This window comes from Muntiacus reevesi, chromosome 7, assembly GCF_963930625.1.
Source record: "Muntiacus reevesi chromosome 7, mMunRee1.1, whole genome shotgun sequence".
Taxonomy (NCBI): Eukaryota; Metazoa; Chordata; class Mammalia; order Artiodactyla; family Cervidae; genus Muntiacus; species Muntiacus reevesi.
The window spans coordinates 41,513,831-41,534,716 of NC_089255.1; the positions used below are offsets into that span (position 1 = coordinate 41,513,831).

Sequence of the window (20,886 nt, forward strand, 5' to 3'; positions counted from 1 at the left end):
CAAGGATGTTTGTAGAGTGAATAGTCTTAGAGAGAGACTGTGTCTCCCCACAGAACAAAGGACAGGAGTGCTGAGTGTCCAGTGTAATAAGAATAAGGTTTCCTCCTGCAGAAGAAGTCAGGCCCTAGGGACCATCATAAAACACTTGGGTTGCCTAACCACAAAGTTCCTCCCCTGTAATGCAACCCACTGCAGGCTCAGGAACCACCTGGCCCTCTTTGCATTGACCTATGGGAGGAACTGGGGGCCAGGAAACCCCCATTAAGATGTGTATTTATTTAGTCATTCCCACGAATAGAAGGAAAATGGTAGCTTTATAATAAAGAATCTGGCTGATAGCACCTTTACAAGAGGATCAAATGACACAACCAGTAATGGGACAACTTGACATCGTGTTCAGTTCAGTTCAGCCACTCAGTCGTGTCTGACTCTTTGCAACCCCATGGACTGCAGCACACCAGGCTTCCCTGTCCATCACCAACTCCCAGAGCTTGCTCAAACTCATGCCCATCGAGTTGGTGATGCCATTCAACCATCTCATCCAACCATCTCATCCTCAGTCCTTCCTTCCAATGAATATCCAGGACTGATTTCCTTTAGGATTGACTGGTTGAATCTCCTTGCAGGCCAAGGGACTCTCAAGCATCTTCTCCAACACCACAGTTCAAAAGTGTGTCCTTAATGTAACGCCCTGAGAAGAACAAAACCCACAGTTTTTTTTCTTCTGAAAAAACATAGCTTGATTCTAGTCATGAGTAAAAATAAATCCAAATCAAGGAATATGCCATAAAAATATCAGCATCATGAAATACAGAAAAGAGTGGGAGAATTCTTCTCAACCACCGGGGGTAGTTCACCACGGACTGGTGGTAAAGACCCTGGCTCGTTGTGAAGGAGCAGAGGCTGGAGCCATTGAAAGGCATTGCATCGGTGTTTCCGTTTAGTGCCTCAGCCATCAATGACTCCTCAGAGGCTGCTTCAGCTACCTGTTCCAACACATCCTGGGAGTGGCTGGGCAAATATATGGACAGCTTTTCAGTTCTAAACCTGCAGGGTCCCCCCACCTACAGGGCCTCCTGCTCTCTATAGGCAATGGTTTCAGCCTCTCCTTCAAACCCAACCTCAGCAGGGGCCACTGAGTCACCCAAACCTCAAGTCTGGCTTTCGGGAAACAGCCATCAGCCTAGAAATGTGTCACTGTGAGAAGGAAGGAAAGGGAAAGATAACTGAAGGCCTGGGTACAGGCAGCCTCTCCCCTCTCTCTCTCCAGAGAACAGAGGGCTCCCCTTTCCTCACTCTGATCCTTTCTCACTCTTATCCTCTGTTCAGGAGAACTTGAGTCTGTGGCTAATCCTTGAGATCCAGAATGAGTCAGACATGGGTTTGGAGTCTGGACTCTCCATCTACCAAAGGAGAATCATAATGCACCTTCCTCCCGGGAGTGAGGGTCCATGGGATAACTCACAGTGGGGAATGAGAGAGTCGGAGGTCAGGGTCCACTGTTTTCCCCAGGAACATCTGGACAAGGTCAGAGGTGGATGGCTCCATCCCTGGTGCCTCTCGGACCACCCTGGGAGGTTTCCAGCCACACGGCAGGAGAGATGGACCTCCAGATCCCCTGGGATGCTGCAATGGTGGGGGGAGGGGGGGATGCAGGCTGAGGGAGGGGGGCTGGGGCTCCACTCGAACAAACTGAACACCTTAGATCAGTCCAGGCAGAAGACTCCAGGAATTTCCTACCACCTTCACTCCTGGTGTCCTATTTATAAAGCTGAGTCACAGCAGCCGCTGTTTCACAGTCACTCAACATGTGTAGACAGGAAATGAGGGGCACACCCAGAAACAGGGCCTCACCCACCCACAGGCAGGGGACACCCTGAGTCCAGCCTGGCTATCCCGCTCTTAAAAGCACCTTGACAGGCTCCAGGCATTTGTGTTTCTGGACCAGCTTTCTTTCTCTCATCGCATTGACCCCCTTTCTGGCTTCTTTGCTCCAGTGTAGCCTGCTCTGTTTCAGAGTTATAAACTTCCACAGAAAGTCTGGCATCTTCACGGCTGGCTTAAAAGCAGTGCCAGTCCCTTCTGGGGGGTGGGGGGCCCTCCATCTCCCTCCGAGACCCAAGGGATCAGGCATGTGAGCGGATCTAACAGTGTCTGTCTGCTTCTTCGCATGATCACATGGGCCCGAGTGCCTCTGCTCATCCCAGTCTCTGTGTGAAAGAAGCAAGTCCTCCTAGGAGTGATTCCTTTAGTTCAGGGGTGTGGACGCCTGGGGTACAGACTTCATCAAAGGCAGCAAAGGAGCAAAAGGGAGCCGAGTTCAGCTAAGACCAGCAGCACTTGCCTGCCCATCAGCCTGTCCTGGGGAAGCCCCGGAAGGAGGGGCTGGAGGGGTACCCTCCTCACCTCCCCACGTTTCAGCCACTCCACCAGCAACTGAAATCAGGGTCACCGATCGTGGCTGTGAACAAGGCCTGGCCATCCTGACCCCAGCAATCCCATCAAATGCTGGGCAAACATACTTCCCCGCCCCACAGGTGTGCAGAGAAGTTTCCAAACCAAAGCAACCTTCATAGTCAGCCACAGTTACTCATCAAACAGGCACACCATGCATGGTCAAAACATTCTTACCTCCTGACCCTCCCTCAATAAACTTCTGCTCAGGACCAAGTGTGGGAACCCCTAGCTCAGTGAGCCTTGTGGATCCAGCTCTGACTCCTGGGAGTTCTGGGGATGTGGGAGGTTCAGACTTGGGGGTTCTCAAGCCCCGAGGCTTTGGGAGTTAGGGTCCCAGCAGCGCAGGTGACAAGGGCTGCGTGGGCTGGACTGGGAGGCGCCCGGGTGCTCACACCCATCCCCAGTGCTCCAGCTCCTCCGCCATCCGCTCGTCGGGTGACCAGAGGACCCTAGGGTTTCTCTGGGTGGCCCAGCCGGATCGCGGGGCTGTGTCCTCCTGCTCTGCTTGACCTGAAGCTTCTCTTACTGTCCCTGAGACTTCTCCAGACAAACCCCTCACCCCATCAATGTCCCCTTCAAAAGTCTTTCCTTTTTCTCCGTTATCTTCCTCCTCCTCTCCAAATCCCTCCCTCTCTCTTTTTGATAGCAACCCCTCTCTTCCCCTTTCCTGTTACCAGAGAATGTTAAGCCACTATTTCTCCCATCACAGTGGTCAGTGGCCTGACTACAAGTCTCTGAAGCCATGGAGACCCTGGATGTTCACATCACAGAGGCCTGGCCCCTCCCTGGAGGAGGAAGCATTTTCCACTCCTTCCTCTGAGTCACACCCATAACCCTCACCACCCACTTACCATAGAGATTAAATAGAGTGGCTGCTTCTTTACTGTAGCAGTGGAAACATAGAATGTCAACTTAGACAAAAGAAAGGTTGAAACAAATGAGAACTGACAAATTTCAGTAAGTTTGCCAGGCACAAATCACCTTGCACAAATTAACAGCATCTCTCCCCACCCACAGTAGCTGCTAGGAAATATTACTGAAAAGATACCATTCACCACAGCAACGGGAATTATAAAATACATAGGGGTTAACCAAGAATACACAAAACTTCTTCACAAAACTTTTTTTTTTAATTCTAATAAAGGAAACAGAAAATGATCTAAATAAGAAGAGCATGTTCCATGCTTTGGGGCTGTATGGCCTAATAGAGGATGACTTATCTTAGATGACTCTGTAAAGACCTAATTGAATTCATGATTAATCTATAAATTCAGCTGAATCTCACTCAAAGTTCCAGTTGGACTTCTTTTTGAGGAATAATAAATAACTTTCAAAAAGAAGGGCAAAGAAGAGAGACTTGCTCAAACACACTGCTCATCCATACTGGTACAGCATGGTACCGGCTCAGCGACAGACAGACCAGTGGGACAGAATGGAAAACACTGAGATGTCCCCATGGGTTGTGTTTGAACATACACATATCAAGCTTCCCTGGGGGCTCAGATAGTAAAGAATCTACCTGCAATGTGGGAGACCTGGGTTCGATCCCCAGGTTGGGAAGATCCCCTGGAGGAGGGCATGGCAACCCACTCCAATATTCTTGCCTGGAGAATCCCTATGGACAGAGGAGCCTGGCGGGCTACAGTCCATGGGGTTGCAGAGTCAGACACAACTTAGTGACTAAAATCAACACCTGTCTAGCTTATGCTATAGTAGCAAACAAGTCCCCATATCTTGATAATTGTTGAATCTAAAGTAATGGGTATAGCAGGTTCGACAATACTATCATCTCTGCTTTCACATGTTTGAAATTTTCCATAGTAAAAGTTTTCTTATTTTAATCTCTATGGCTTAAAACAACAAAAATGTGTTTCTTGATCCTACTATATGCCCATCATGGATCAGTCAGGTCTCTTCCCGCTCTGTCCTCGCTGAGAGGCACAGACGAGTGAGCGCCTGCTGTCTGCTTACATGGCAGAGGAAAAGAGCCGTGTGGGGCTGTGTGATGGTACTTAAGGCTTTTGCCTGGAAGTCAAATATATCTCACTATTGACGTTTCATTGATAAAACAAGTCACATGGCCACACTTAACTTTTGTGACTCAGGAAAATATGACCCACCTATATGCTCAGTAGGAGACCTGGAAATATTTGGCGAACAGCATAAATGGTAACCACGGCTCTGAAGACACGAGTCTAGAAATTAAAGGCCAAAATGTACTGTGATACACAACAGTTTTTATCGAAGAATTTCAACACCCCCTACCCAAATACTCAGCTTTCTCACTTGTGATAAAACACTCAACATTATACCAAGATTGGGAGATCCACAATGGCAGGGACAGTTTGTCTTTACCTTTCTAACCCAGAGCACCTGTTTTGTCTTTACCAGGTGCTAAATTCAGGTTTACTGAGCTGAAGAGACCCTGGAGACAAGCAGTGTGAACTACCAGGCTTTCCCTTATGGAACCTATTTCTCGTCTCACTTCTTACTTTTACAGATTCGGTTTTATAAGATTTCCAGGCAGAACACGGGGGTGCTGCTGCTTTTCTAGGCCACTGGGGTGGTGGCTGCAGCCATGAAATGAAGACGCTTGCCCTTTGGAAAGAAAGCAATGACAAACTAGACAGTGTATTAAAAAGCAGAGACATCACTTTGCAAACAAAGGTTCACATAGTCAAAGCTACGGTTTTTTAGTCATGTACAGATGTGAGAGTTGGACCATAAAGAAGGCCGAACACCAAAGAATTGATGCTTTTGAACTGTGGTGCTGGAGAAGACTCTTGAGGGACCCTGGAACAGCTAGAAGAACAAACAAGTCAATTCTAAATGAAATCAGTCCTGAATATCCATTGGTAGGACTGATGCTGAAGCTGAAGCTCCAGTACTTTGGCTACTTGATGTGAGGAGCCGACTCACTGGAAAAGACCCTCATGCTGGGAAAGATTGAAGGCAGAAGAAAGGGACAACAGAGGATAAGATGGTTGGATGGCATCTCTGACTCAATGGGCATGAGTCTGAACGGACTCCAGGAGATAGCGAAGGACAGGGGAGCCTGGTGTGCTGCAGTCCATGGGGTCGCAAAGAGACACGACTAAGTGACGAAACAACACCACCATGGTTGATCTCTCTTGGCCAGGAGCCCTGAGCTTGGACTCACTTATGCCAGGGACTCCAGAAGGGAACCTTGGGATCATCCCACCCAAAGGCATGCGTCTTATAGGTGAGAAAACTGAACCTCAGAGAAAGTAATCTAAGTAAGGATTTCTATTTTCTGGAAGTGTCTATGGCCAGCAGCGTGCCCTGCAGTTTGCTTCAAAAGTGTTCGGATGGAACAGAGCTAGGGAAACCCCTTCTCCCAATCTTCAGCCTCCCTCCAACTTCTTTTTTAGTCGGCACAAACTTTAGAACCAATCACTCAGATATCCCCTGCCCCTGGAGCAGCCAACACCTTTTTTTGAGCTTAGCTCTTATTTCCACTCAACCATGAGCTCTCAGATTCGACAGAATTATTCCACAGAGGTGGAGGCCGCAGTCAACCACCGAATCAACACGCATCTGTGGGATTCCCACACCTACCTTTTTCTGGGTGTCTGTTTCAACTGCAGTGATGTGATTCTCGAGGGCCTGGGCCACTTTTTCTGTGAACTGGTCAAGGAGAAGCGCAAGGTCCCTGAGCATCTCCTGAGGATGCAAAACCAGCACAGTGGCTGTACCCTCTTCCAGGATGTGCAGAAGCTGTTTCCAAGATGAGTGGGGTAAAACTCTGGATGCTATGAAAGCCATCAAGCTTGTAGAGAAGAACCTGACCAGGCCTTTTGGGTCTGCATGTCCTGGTCCTGACTGTGCGGACTCCCAGCTCTGGCTTCCTGGAGAGCTGCTGCCTAGATGAGTAGGTGAAACTTATCAAGCAGATGGGCAGCCACCTGACTAACCTCCCAGGCTGGCTGGTCCTCAGGTGGGGCTGGGTGAGGACCTCTTGGAAAGGCTTGCCCCCAAGCATGACTAGGAGCCTCTGGAGCCCAGCAGCCTTTGAGGAACCCCTCTGCATCCCCCCTGGTATCAGGGTTTCTGCCTGAGCGTCTCTCTGTAGCCTCTGGGCAGCTTTTTAACCACCCTGGAGCCCTCTCCCAAGTCCTGGACTAAACGAAAACAATTTTTTAAAAAGTCTATGTGGCCTAAATCCCTTTTCCTTAGCATTCTTCAAAATGCTTGTGGCTGAACAGACTTTGCAACCCCGGTCTGGTGCTCTCTGTACGCCATACTGTATCCAGCCATCCTGTAAATTGCCACATGTTCAGCAAAAGTAAAATTAACAGAGAGAGTTGTTTGTACACTGTAGGCAATTCTGCCTGCTATTCCACTCAGTGAAGGGATATGAATCCGCTGTTCCCAGTGGGTCTTGGTTCCTGCCTCTTGCCTCCTTCTTATCGTGTAAGAACTGGCCAGGTTTGGTGAAGCTCTAGCGCAGTCCTAGACACAGGCCAACCCTTCTCCTGGGCTCCACTGTAGAGACACTATTCTGTCCCAACACCTTAGTGAGGAATGGTGTCATGGGCTCTAATGTGGCACTTCTGATTGCTTTCCAAGGGTCATCTGGACCATCCTTCCAGCCTTTAGAACCTGAGCCTGGTGTGCTGGCTCTGCGGTAATCACTGCCAGCACAGGGGACAGGCTGCCAGGAAAGAGGCCATGCAGATCAGCACGTGTGTTCAATGACCCCCTCTTGCTGAGGCATCTTAAGGGCAGGGGAGTGTGGAGAGAATGAAAACTTGAACAAACTTATACATCACTGGACTATAAAAAAATCATTAAAATATCGAGGGATTTGAAGGTTTAATGACCCAGCAAAGATGGAAAATACAGTTAAATGCAGATCTCAGTCATTAAAAATGCGTTTTGCACGCCACATTTACCTCCCATGAAAATGGTGGGGGTGGGGAGAAGGAATACACTTAGGGTGAGATTGCCACAGCTCCCCCGAGACGGCGGGTAAGAAAAGTGAGCCACAGTTCTCACTGAGTGCCCAGTGGGGTCAAAGCTCTCAGGTGCTCGGGTGGTCTTCCCGTGGAGGCTGGTGGCTCTGTCACCATTTAAAGCTGCAGCCAATCCACCACTGCAGAGCCTTCTGAGCTGTGCAAGACGCAGGACGCTCTCTCCCGAGAGAACTCCCCTCACAGGGAAAGATGCCAGGAGGGTGCTGGCTTGGCAGAAGCATCAGGAAGTAAGGCAGCTGGAGAAATGTATGTGACAAGAAACAGGAGCAACTGGGAGCAACTTCCTAGAGAGAAGAAGTTAGTCTCCGGCCACCGCATGTTTCTTTTTTCTGACCAGACCTTCCTTTTTGTGTTACTTTGTTAGGGTTACTGTAACAAAGCACCAGAGACTGGGTGGCTTAACCAAAAGAACTTTATCTTCTCACTGTAACGGAGGCTAGAAGTCGAAGATCAAGGTGCCGGCAGGCTTGGTTTCCTCTGAGGCGTCTCTCCTTGGCTCGCAGACAGCCACCTTTTCCCTCTGCCTTCACACCCCTTCCCTCCTCCTGTTTCCAGATCTCTTCTTATAAGGACACCAGTCATTGCTGGATCAGGGCCCACGCTAAAGACCTCATTTTAACTTAATTACCTCTTTAAAGCCCCAGTTTCCAAATCGACCACATTCTAAGGTATTGGGGTTTAGGACTTCAACATATAAATTGGGGGGGGGGGGCACAAGCCAAACCCAAAGAGTTGTTAAATGATTATAACACCTTCAGAAGGAGGCCTGGGGAGGGGCTGCTTTGTTTTATAGAGAAAAGCAAATGTTCATAATGTGTGGAGTGGCTTCTGCCTTTCTAAGTTTTTGACTCCAGTGATGCAGTGTGAATGTGTTAGCTGCTCAGTCGTGCCGACTCTTTGCAACCCCATGGACTGTAGCCCACCAGGCTCCCCTGTCCATGGAATTCTCCAGGCAAGAACCTGGAGTGGGTTGCCACTCCCTTCTCCAGGGGATCTTCCCGACCCAGGGATCGAACTCGGGTCTCTTGCATTGGTAGGTGGGTTCATCACAACCACCACCTGGGAAGTCCTCAGAACATATAGTTAAGTGAACAAAAACAAGTAATGCTTGCTTTGCAATATACAAAAGTATATTACCATTTTGAAAAAGGGGACTGGGTGGCTAGGTATGTATGTTAAAAAAAATTCTTGGAAGGATGAAAAACAAAAAAGAGGGAGTCCTAAAGACCCCTCTTTAATGCTAAAGACAGTGTGACTAAGATGTCAGGTCCTGACCTCTGAGAATGAAAGTGGGAGCGAAAGGACAAGCATCCTGGCCTGTCCCTCCACCCAGTTCAGGTGAGTGTGAGGAGGAAGCTGCGCGAGTGTCTGTCCTGTATAGCACCCAGGACGGGTGCTTCAAAGAGATTTTCTCCTTTAATTGTTTACAGTTTCGCTTTGAGATAGGTATTTTTATTACCCTCATTCCTAGATAAGGAAAGGAGAGCCAAGAGCAGTTAAGCAACTGGATCAAACCCATAAAGCAAGTTGCCAAAAATAGGGCTGTACACCCCGGCCTCGGGATCCCAGCCACTGCCTCCCTCTCTGGTTGGATGCCGGCTGGAGCTCCTGGGCTGTGGCCACAGGGAGGTCATGCTTCCTTAGGGACCTGGTTTCTGCCTCTTCCTTCACACCCTTCCTTCACACCCACCTTCCTTCACACCCTCCCAGCTGAGCCACCAGGCCCAGCTGCAAGGGAGGGGGCTTCTCCCAGCCTCCCGTCTCCTCTTCTGCCTGGGGATGGAGTGCCTCTAAGCCACTGGTTTTCAAAGTAATTGTGTATGAAAATTGCTTGAGAAGCTTTCAAAATTACTGATGCTCAGGTCCTACCCTTAGAGATTTAATTTGTATGGGTTGCAGCCTAGGCATGGGGATTTTAGAAACCCCCCAGGTAATCAAATTGCAGATGTGAGTTTGATCCCAGGGTTGAGAAGATGCGCTGGGTAGGAAATGGCAACCCACTCCAGTATTCTGGCCTGGAAAATGTCATGAACAGAGAAGCCTAGTGGGCTACAGTCCATGGGGTTGCAGAGTCAGACATGACTGAGCAATTACGCGCGCGCGCACACACACAGGTAATCCTAACGTGCAGCTGTTTGAGAAGCAGAGCTTTGAGCTCCTGCTGTTTTCACATGTATTCAGGTCAAGGATCATAGGCCTCACCTGGGTGTTAGACCTGCGTGCTCTCTGGCCCCACCCAGACACACTGAATCAGAAATTTGTGTGAACGGACAGTGAAGGGAAGGGGGTCCATGACTTCACAAGCCTTCCTCATGATTCTCTGTGCCCCAAAGCTTGAGAACCGCTGTGTGGTGCAGCAAGCCAGAGACAGACCCTCTGGTGCTGTGGTTTGCTTCATGAACTGTCACAAAATTGCAGTGTTATTACCAAGGAAGATTAAGTTGATGGTCCTGGGCAATGAGGCTGTCCAGGCCTTTCCCCCCAGAATAAAACTTCAAGGCCTGTGAGAATGTGTTTAACTGTGATTTGGAATCGACTGGAGGAGAATCGGCTCCATGCTTTTCTCTTGGCTTCTCCAGGCTGCGGGCAATCCTTGGGGCTCCTTGGTTTGTAGACCAACTGCTCCAGTCTCTGCCTCTGTCTTCATATGACCTTACCCTCTGTGTCTCGATTTTCCCTCTCCCTTCTCTTATTAGGACAGTCCCTGGATTTAGGGCCCACCCTAAATTTGTTGTGTGGATCACAACAAACTGTGGAAAATTCTTAGAGTTGGGAATACCAGACCACCTTACCTGTCTCCTGAGAAATCTGTATGCAGATCAAGAAGCAAGTTAGAACTGAACATGGAGCAATGGACTGGTTCCAAATTGGGAAAGGAGTTCATCAAGGTTGTATATTGTCACCCTGCTTATTTAATTTATATGCAGAGTAAATTATGCAAATTGCCAGGCTTGATGAAGCACAAGCTGGAATCAAAATTGCCGGGAGAAATATCAATAACCATATTTAGCTTCATATTCATATTCAGCTTCAGCATCACTTCACAGCAAATAGATGGGGAAACAATGGAAACAGTGGCAGACTTTATTTTCTTGAGCTCCAAAGTCACTGCAGATGGTGACTGCCATGAAATTAAAAGATGCTTGTTTGCTCCTTGGAAGAAAAGCTATGACCAACATAAACAGCATATCAAAAAGCAGAGACATTACATTGCTGACAAAGGTCAGTCTTGTCAAAGCTATGGTTTTTCCAGTAGCCATGTATAAATGTGAGAGTTGGACCATAAAGAAGGCTGAGTGCCGAATAATTGATGTTTGTGAACTGTGGTGTTGGAGAAGACTCTTGAGAGTCCCTTGGACAGCACAGAGATCAAACCAGTCAATCCTAAAGGAGAGCAGTCTTGAATATTCATTTGAAGGACTGAAGCTGAAGCTCTAGTACTTTGGCTAGCTTCTGTGAAGAACTGACTCATTGGAAAAGACCCTGGTGATGAGAAAGATTGAAGGCAGGAGGAGAAGGGGACGACAGAGGATGAGATGGCTGGATGGCATCACTAACTCGATGGACATGAGTTTGAGCAAGCTCTGGGAGCTGGTGATGGACAGGGAAACCTGGCGTGCTGCAGTCCATGGGGTCACAGAGTTGGACACAACTGAGCTGCTGAACTGAACTGACTGAATCTAGAATGATCTTATCTCAAGACCTTCCACTCACTCACACCTGCTAAGGTTCTATTTCCAAATAGGGTCACCCTCACAGGTGGTGGGGGAGGGGTTTAGGGTTGAGTGTACCTTTAGGGGGCCTGCCATTCAACCCACTGCAAATGGGAAACAAATTCCACTTTCTCACAGCAGCAGTCTCTGTGACCTGAGGAACCTGCTTCACTCCGGGCAAACACAATGGGCCTGGAATTCAGCACTGAAGATGGTCTTCATAGAGTTCTCCATCAAGGTGCTTTCCTGAGAGCTCACTGAAGTGTGCGGCAGAGCTGAGCTCTCTCTGTGCTACTGAATTGATATAAAAGGAGAAACTGAGGCTTAAGGAGGGCTTCCCAGGTGGTGCTAGTGGTTAAGAACTGGCCTGTCAATGCAAGAGACATAAGAGACATGGGTTCGATCCTTGGGTCAAGAAGATCCCCTGGAGAAGGGCAGGGCAACCCACTCCAGTATTCTTGCCTGGAGAAGCCCATGGACAGAGCAGTCTTGTGGGCTACAGTCCATGGGGTCCTTAAGAGTCGGACACAACTGAGGGAGGTTGACTTGCTCAAGCTCCCAGAGTTAAGGGAGCTTAACTCCCTCTAACTCCCTCCTCTTAAATCTCTCCTCCCCCTCTAGCTGTGCTGCCATTTCTGTTGCTATCAGCTGCTTTCAGGAGTCATGACTTAGCCTGACTGTCTTCAAGAAAGTAGGGGGCTGGGGATCTCTCACCTGGGACCAGTGGTATAATCATGGTGCCAGCCAGCTGGTCACCGAGAGCTCCTGGGGATGATGGTCTGGTCACTTCTTTCTGAGTTTCCCATGACCTCTTTCAGTGACACTTCTACACACACAGAGTGTCTTGTGCCTGCCAGGCACTTGGCCTCTGGGAGGAACTCAGTAAATGTGAACAGAATGATTTTTTTGTTTGCTTGTTTTTGGCCCCAGCTCAGCAGGAAACCCATTTGATATACATAGTCAAATAAAACACATCTATTTCTGGGACTTAACAATCCAGGGGACCCACAGACACACTTCAGTGTACTGTCAGGTAGAAACAGTGGGTTCTGACACCAATCTCCTTGCTCTTGTCAACTCAGAACTGTGAACTGCTGTGAGCAAGCAGCCGGGAGACTGGTGTGGGTGCCGTCAGGTCCAGGTGGCTCTGTGGGGCCCAGTCAGTGATGTGAGGTTGCTTTCATCTTTAGGGTCGTCATCACTGAGCTCAGGGCTCAGGTTGTTTGCTCACCTCAGCCACAGCTGCTGCAGCTTCTAGGAATTCAGTCACGTGTGGCTTGAACGACCCGTCTCCCTTCCCAGGACTCCTGCCTCCCTGTTCCCTGTTGCCAGCTCTCAGCCCTTGGGATTCTAGCTACCAGTCTGACTATCCCACCATCACATCAAACCAAAATTAAAAAAATCAACCTACCTTCCCCTATCAGAATAGTTCCCCTTGCTAACCTTTCCCATCTGCTTAATGGTACCACCTGGAAAGCTGATGTCACTGCTTGGCCCTCGCATTTCCGCTCTTCTCTACAGGCGACCATGTGGGGAGATGAGGAAGGGAACCAACAGTTTTGAGCACTCACCACAATGAGACAGACCAGCCGCTGATGCTAACTCACTGATCTTCTCAATAATCCTGGGAGGGGAGGGCAGGGTGACTGTCCTTCAGAAGTGAAAAACCAAGGCTCAGAATGATCGAGGTCTTGGGACCATGCAGCCGTGAGGTGGGATCTGGACCCCGCCCGTGTTCTCTGCACCTGGCAGTGATGCTCAGCCTGACAGTGCGCGTCCCTTGGTGATTCCCTAACTGCTGCTTCTCTCGCACTTCCACTAGCGCTGCCTAGCCCAGGCCTTCACCACCTTCCTCCTCAACAGCGCTAGTGGCTTCCCAGCTATTCAGTGCTTCTGCTCTTTCCTGCTGCAATTTACCCATGTCCAACACTTTCTATTTCTTTTATGTCTCCCACAGTGCCTGGCCCAGGACTGGACATGGGGTAGACACTCGGCACATCTTGTTAGCGGAATGACAAGGGCCTGGCGCCTTGGGAGATTAATTATCTAGCATCTAAGTAAGAGTTTTGATTAGGCTAGGCATCACCTGATTTGCTGCCTTCCAAGGACGGCAGGTACAGACTGTTAGGAGTGGTTGACTTGTTACCATCCTTAGTGATGAAAGATGAGGATGGAACTTACATGGGAAGTTCATAGCTAAGTGACGATTACTTCTTAAAGCCCTTAGCATCATCTTCTCCACTGACAAATCTGTAGCCAGTCTGTTTCTCTACTGCTGCACAGCTTCAAGGGAAGTCAGACAGTCCCAGGGTATTCTTTACCTACACACCAGGAGCCACAAGTCCAAGGAACTGCTGGATTCTCGGGTGACTTGGATGAAGAAAGTCAAAGTAACTTTAGCTTAATCTGACCCAGGAAGGTCTGATACACATTTCATGCAAATCAAAACCATAATGAGGTATTACTTCACACACTAGAGCATTAAGGACCAGAAGAGTCAGCTCCATATGTAATCTTGGAACAGCAAGGTGATGAAAAGTATATGCTCATGATGAATGTCAAAAGAGTTCCTGGTCTCTTGGGTTTGGTACCTTGGGAGATCAAGGTGGTAGAGGATAGTGGGTAGGAGCAAGGCTCTGAAGACAAATTCCAAGATTTGGTCCTGGTGATGCCATTTATTAGCTATTTGATCTTGAATAAATTATTCTCTGGTCTTAGTTTTCTCATCTATAAAATGGAGATAATTCTAGCACCTATCTCCTAAGGTTGTAGTGATGATGAAACAAGTAAATATAGGCAAAATATACACCAAGTGCTTAACCAATGTTACTACAACCTTAAAAGCTAATCTATTTTTACAAAATTCATTATTTCTGCACAGTAAGCATTAAAAGCTTCAAACTTCTCACTGCCCCTCCCCTCTACTAGCTTCCTGAGGCAGTGAATTAAAATAATAGACTTGATCTTTGTCTCTTAAAGTCAACAGAGCAGTTATTCCTAACCAGTGTTGTCTATTGCAATGCAAATTAATGTAAACTATTCATTTTATCTCAAAATCACTTCAGACTCCCACAGTCATTAATTTCAAACCCAGACTTGCCTTTGTACACAATTATTAGTTCTTCTCACAGGGCTGGGAATGTAGCATTTTCATTCATTAACAAAAAGTTTAGTAGCCCTTCTTGGTGGTGGTGGTGGTGGTAGCCATGGCGGTGACTGAATCGAGTCCAGCAGAGCGCTGGAATCAATATGTTGGAAATTCCCATTTGCTGCTGCAGAAAAGTTATACCATCTCGATGGGGTTTTTAGGCTGAAAGCATAGCAGTTTCTCTGCCTTGTTAACAGGATAGGGGATTCCAGAAAGGAGGTGGCTGTGGGATCCTAAGCAAGCCCTCACTTGTGTCTTTAGATATCTCTAAAACAAACAGATTATATTAAAAGGTGCAGTGGTTCTTTCCCTTCCAAAAGGCCCTATGTAGATGTAAACCCTGTATCAGGAAGCTGGGCTCTTTTTTTAAAAACTATATTAAAATACTCCCCTCTGACCCCAGCATTGCCACCCCACACCTAAACACACAGACACAGTGAAATTATAAAACAGCATCCATTTATTAGTGCTAAGTGCCAAGTGCTTTACATACATCATGACTCTAAAGCTCACAATAAACTTCTGAGGTAGCTATTAGTTTTCAGACACCCAGAGAGGCCACGGTGAAGCCCAAAGAGGGAGCCTAGATTCTTTCCTGTAGAAGAGGAACCCGAGCCAGGCGACCGAGGCCCTCCCAGTGCTTGACCACCGTCTATACATCTAGCCTACTGCATTCCCAAGCCTTCGCAGTCAGCCGTGGTCCTGGAACCGGGCAATTCCTGTGGGCCGCTTCCTGACGTCCCGAGTGTGTCCTTGTGGTTCTGCTTTTCCAATCTGTTTTGGGTGGGCTGGTTTTATGAAGCAGTGCAACAAGCGTTCTCTTCAGGCTCTTGAGAGCCTCCAAGGCAGACAGACATTCTGTACTTCTGATTCCAAACTGCCTCCCTTCCTCTCAAAAACTCAAGGCCCTCAACAGTCTCACTGAGGACAGAGATTAAGCTCCCCAGATCCAGCTCCCTCCTGTGGCTTTTCAGTTTGAGTCAGGCCGCTGGGCAAGGCGGCAGTGATGTGACCTCACTTTCGGTATCTGGTTTCAAAGCACATATTTAAGTCTCCGATTCTACTGCAGCTGCACATTTTCTGAGCCTTTATCTTCTATCCCTGCCTTCAGAACTTGAGTCTATGCGGCCAAGCTCCCTCTCTCTCTCTCACACACATTCTCATTCATTCTCCATCTCTTTGAAAATATTTCACAGTGGAAAATTAGCACATCGGAATTAAGACGGTTCCCTGTGACAAGAAAGCACACACAGAAGTGAGAACCAGCGTTCTTACAACCGCAGTCATAAGGGATGTCTTTGGAACCATCCTCCTCTCCAACAGGGCTGAGAGCTCCAACAGAACTCATCAGAGACTAAGACAGGCTCAGAATGAGAAACGCACAGTTATTACGAGCAGCTGCATTCATCTGAGTTCCTGGAGGGATGTGGGGGAAGACTGGCATTCATTCACTGCTCTGCAAAAGCCTGATGCCATCAGCACCCAAGGGCGCCGTGTGGGGTATCCACCAGGCCGCTGCCCCTGCAAAGGCGGGGTCCAGGCTCTCCAGGGAGCTGGGGGCACAGGGCCTCCTTACCCCCGCCGCTGGGGCACCGAGGTGGGCGGGGCCACGTGGGAGGACTTCCTGAGCAGTTCCGCACACCGCCCCCCCCCACCCCCAACCTTCACAGAAACAGTTCACCGTCCGAAGTCCGCGCCCTGCCCTGGGCGTTGCAGAGGGGCAGGGCCCAGCCAGGCACCTGCAGTCCCGTCGTCGGCCCCTCAGGGATCAAAATCCTGCCATCTGCGAAAGGAAGGCGCCGCTTTATTTCCGGGTGGGCCTTTCTTTGGGTGGGGCTTTCCCTCTGGTTTTTAACAAGAAATACAGAACACTTAGCTAAATTTGAATTTCAGATAACAAATATGTTTTGGTATAAATATGTCCCCAATACTGCAAGGGGCATGCTTATATTAAAACGTTTTTTGTTATTTATCTGAAATTCAAACAGCACTGGGTGTCCTGTATTCTATCTGGCCACCATACCCCCTTACAGTCTTCCCTCCCCTAGGCCCTCCCAGGGAGTGCTTATCTTGCAACGTGCTCTCAAGCAGAAATTCCTCAGTTCTGATTCTACTGGGATTCCTGGTGAAAACGCAGACTTCAGGCCACATCTACTGCATATAATTTCCAGGGGTAGGACCCAGAAATAAACATTTTATCAAGGTGGCTGTCTAGGTGATTCTGATGCACATTTGTATTAGTTGTTTACTGCCTCCAAACAAATTCCCTAAAACACAGAGGCTGAAAACAACCACATTATCTCACAGTTCATATGAGACAGGAATTTGGGATTGACTTAGCTTTGTGATTCTGGCTAAGCTTCTCTCATGATGCTGCAATCAAGGGGTTGGTTCAGGCTGCAAGCATCTCTAAAGACTGTTCTGTTGCTGGAGAACCTGCTTCCAAGCTCAGGTCCTTTCTGGCTATTAGGTGGAAACATCAGTTTTTCAACACGTAGGCTGATGCCTTTTCCCAGAGCTAGGGATGACAGAGACAGACACACACAGAGAGGGAGGGAGAGAGAGGGGAACTCTCCAGACAAATCCACATTCAAAGGAAGAGAATTACACCAGATCATCCATACCAAGAGGCAGAATCACTGGAGGGCTGTCTTAAGAGGCTGTCCACCACCATATTCAAGTTGGAGAATTATGATAACAAGTTAGTCCTCAACATACCACAACCAAAATCACATTTAAAAGTTGGAAGTCAGTGTCTTCCTTTACTCACTTTTTTCCTGTTTGCATCCCTCCTCCCCATTTACCCCTTGGGGGTTTAAGACAACAACAATCAGGAAGTAAGAAAAAATGAGGAAGAAAAACAGTCAAAATGACAATCTTAGGAGACTAGCAAAATGTTAAAATTTTTAAATGCCTGCAAATATTGAGGAGGAGAAAATTAAACACCAATCCCACGCATATATGGCTGTGTCCACCCCCCAAAACCTCAGCATTCAATGTGACTCTTGAAGAATATCCTATGAGGACTTCTGAAAATATTAATATAAGGTGACCAGTTGTCCCAATCTGCCCCAGGTTTTCTCCAGGTCCTGGGAAACCCTTCAGTCTCAGGCAAATCGAGATGGTTACCTTCTTAACATGGAGCCGATAAGAAATCAACCACTCTGCCCTTGTCTATAGACTGAGTGGGCCTATCTTGTGATGAAGTGGACTGCGTGGGCTTTGAGCTAAAAGCCCACCAACAGGTGCCCTCAGCTGTGACTGTAAGCTATCTCACACAGAAAGCAGGCCCCATAAATCTGCTTTAGTGAAGCTTAAGTATAACGATGCCCATGGAAGTGCCTTGTAAACTGAGAGGTACTGCCTGCCTAGATGCTCTTTTCTACTCTTTTGAAGAGAAGACCCTGATCCTAATGTGAAAGGTGGGACCGAAGTCATCACCAGTTTATACTTTTGCAACCAAATGTGACATTGTCTCTTTCAATTAGGCAGATGTGCTGGCCTCCAGAAAAGTAAACACAGCCCACAAAAGCCATATGACACACCTTTAATCTTCATTTAATTTGTATTTTAATCCCCCAGATTTATTCACACTGTTCCCTCCAGAAACTGCTATACTACTGAAAAGGACAGTCATCTCTATTGTATCCTCAATGACAAGTTTCCCAGAAAATCTGTGCGAAGTCTTGATAGGAAAGACATGATTCACTTTTTCACAGCTCTGAGGGTGTGATTCCCTCCACTTCGGAGAAAACCTGTCACCAGCGGAGCTCCTTCCCTCACCCTCCTCTTCTATCCCTCCAGGCTTGGGAGGATTTTTTTTTTTTTTGGTAGTGAGAAAGGCAGGAGTCTGTAAGTCATGTTCAGGTGTTCAAGGCAGGAGTCTGTATTTCATGTTCAAGTGTTCATTCCCTCTCTTTTTTTCTTCTGACTTTACCAGTTCTGTGCAGGCCTGCCCAGTTATATTAATGATGCCAAATCTCAAAATCAAAATACGAAATGCCATTTTGAACAGATGCCAGTGACTTTTGAGGAGGGTCAGTGACTTTTGAGGAGTTAGCAAGATCAGCCACGACTTGTGTTTTGTCCATTCTCCTCCTCCACCCACCCCTGTACCCTGGCTGTGCGTCCCAGGCACCCAACAAAGATGCCGGACTGATGACGATGCCGAGGAAAGCCCATCTGGTCTGGCCTGTTCCCTGCCACTCTGCCACCGTATAAGATAGGAGCTCTCCTGAGTCTCAATGGGAAGAATGATGTCTGGCCCTACTGCAGCATGGGGCAATGTGCAAGGATCAAATCAGATTCATGTAAATGAAAGATGTTTAAAAGTCCTAAGAGTGCCATATAAATGTAAGGGGTTAGGTTTTATTAGAGCCCTTCCTTCAGCCTGCTTCAGGTATCTGCACAGCTGAGTACTCCTGCAGTAGTATAATCTGCACTGTTCACTAGATGAGAATTTCTACTTACTGACCTCAGCCAGCTTATCTCATAACTATAATCATCTTAACACAGCCACAAAGCTGTTGCCTTATGGCTTCTGTTTTATAGTTTTAACACTTAAGAGGCTGATTTTTGGCCCTGTGCTAAAGACCAGTCTTCAAGGTGTGTGCTTTCCTTGATATGCAAGACGGTCATACCTCAGTTTATGAAGTAGTCTTTAGCTTTCCATTTTATAATATCTCTACATAAAAACAGACTGTTTTAAAAATCTGTTTTTGAAATTTTTCTAGCAAAATAAAACTGATTTTAAAAAACAGCAATGCTTAAGCTAAACTTAAACAAGTACCATAATTAAAGAAGGGAATATAAACACATTTCCTCTGTTCATTAAGTTGCATGCAAGCTTGTATTTAATATATAATCAAAACATTCACAGCCATATCAAAAGAAATGACAAAAAGTGTTCACTAATAACTCTACCTGCCTGATACAAGTGACTAGTCTGAAAATGAAACTAAGTAAATTATTTCACTATAGCATTTTTCTTCTGGAGGAGAAAGGATGGGAGAATCGGGTTCAAAGACTCAACCTTATTTAGGGCACTTGGGGAGTAGGCCTAAGGGTGAACGCTATGCATAAGCTCTCTCAGCACATCCTTGTTTTTTCTGAGCAAAGACACTGTGAGGTTAATTTTATGTGTCAATATGGCTAGGCCACGGAGCCTAGATTACTCATCAAATATTCTGGATGTTTCTGCGAGGGTGTTTTTGGTCAAGTTCAGTTCAGTTCAGTCGCTCAGTCATGTCTGACTCTTTGCGACCCCATGAACTGCAGCACACCAGGCCTCCCTGTCCATCACCAATTCCCAGAGCCTACCCAAACTCATGTCCATCGAGTCAGTGATGCCATCCAACCATCTCATCCTTATCCCCTTCTCCTCCTGCGCTCAATCTTTCCCAGTAGCAGGGTTTTTTCAAATGAGTCAGCTCTTCGCATCAGGTGGCCAAAGTACTGGAGTTTCAGCTTCAACGTCAGTCCTTCCAATGAACACCCAGGACTGATCTTCTTCAGGATGGACTGGCTGGATCTCCTTGCAGTCCAAGGGACTCTCCAGAGTCTTCTCCAACACCACAGTTCAAAAGCATCAATTTTTCGGCGCTCAGCTTTCTTCACAGTCCAACTCTCACATCCATACATCACTACTGGAAAAACCATAGCCCTGACCAGACGGACCTTTGTTGGCAAATAATATTTCTGCTTTTTAATATGCTGTCTAGGTTGGTCATAACTTTCCTTCCAAGGAGTAAGCATCTTTTTATTTCATGGCTGCAATCACCATCTGCAGTGATTTTGGAGCCCCCAAAATAAAGTCAGTCAGTTTCCCCATCTATTTGCTATGAAGTGATGGGACCGGATGCCATGATCTTCATTTCCTGAATGTTGAGCTTTAAGCCAACTTTTTCACTCTCCTCTTTCACTTTCATCAGGAGGCTCTTTAGTTCTTCTTCGCTTTCTGCCATAAGGGTGGTGTCATCTGCATATCTAAGGTTATTGATATTTCTCCCGGCAATCTTGACTCCAGCTTGTGCTTCATCCAGCCCAGTGTTTCTCATGATGTAATCTGCATATAAGTTAAATAAGCAGGGTGACAATATACAGCCTTGACGTACTCCTTTTCCTATTGGGAACCAGTCTGTTGTTCCATGTCCAGTTCTAACTGTTGCTTCCTGATCTGCATACAGGTTTCTCAAGAGGCAGGTCAAGTGGTCTGGTATTCCCATCTCTCAGAATTTTCCAGAGTTTATTGTGATCCACACAGTCAAAGGCTTTGGCATAGTCAATAAAGCAGAAATAGATGTTTTTCTGGAACTCTCTTGCTTTTTCAATGATCCAGCAGATGCTGGCAATTTGACCTCTGGTTCCTCTGCCTTTTCTAAAACCGGCTTGAACATCTGGACATTCACGGTTCATGTATTGCTGAAGCCTGGCTTTTTGGTTGAGGTTAACATGTAAACTGGTAAACTTTCAGTAAAACAGACTGTCCTCCCTTATACAGGTGGCCTTCACCAACCAGGTGAAGGCCTAAATAGAATAAAGACTTGGGGGGTGTCAGACTGCATCCCTCAAC

At 47.3% G+C, this 20,886-nt stretch overlaps 1 pseudogene; it reads left to right on the forward strand.

The window, feature by feature from the left end:
• Positions 1-5,943: 5,943 nt before the first annotated feature.
• On the forward strand, positions 5,944-6,466 carry LOC136172412 (ferritin light chain pseudogene; annotated as a pseudogene).
• Positions 6,467-20,886: the final 14,420 nt, after the last annotated feature.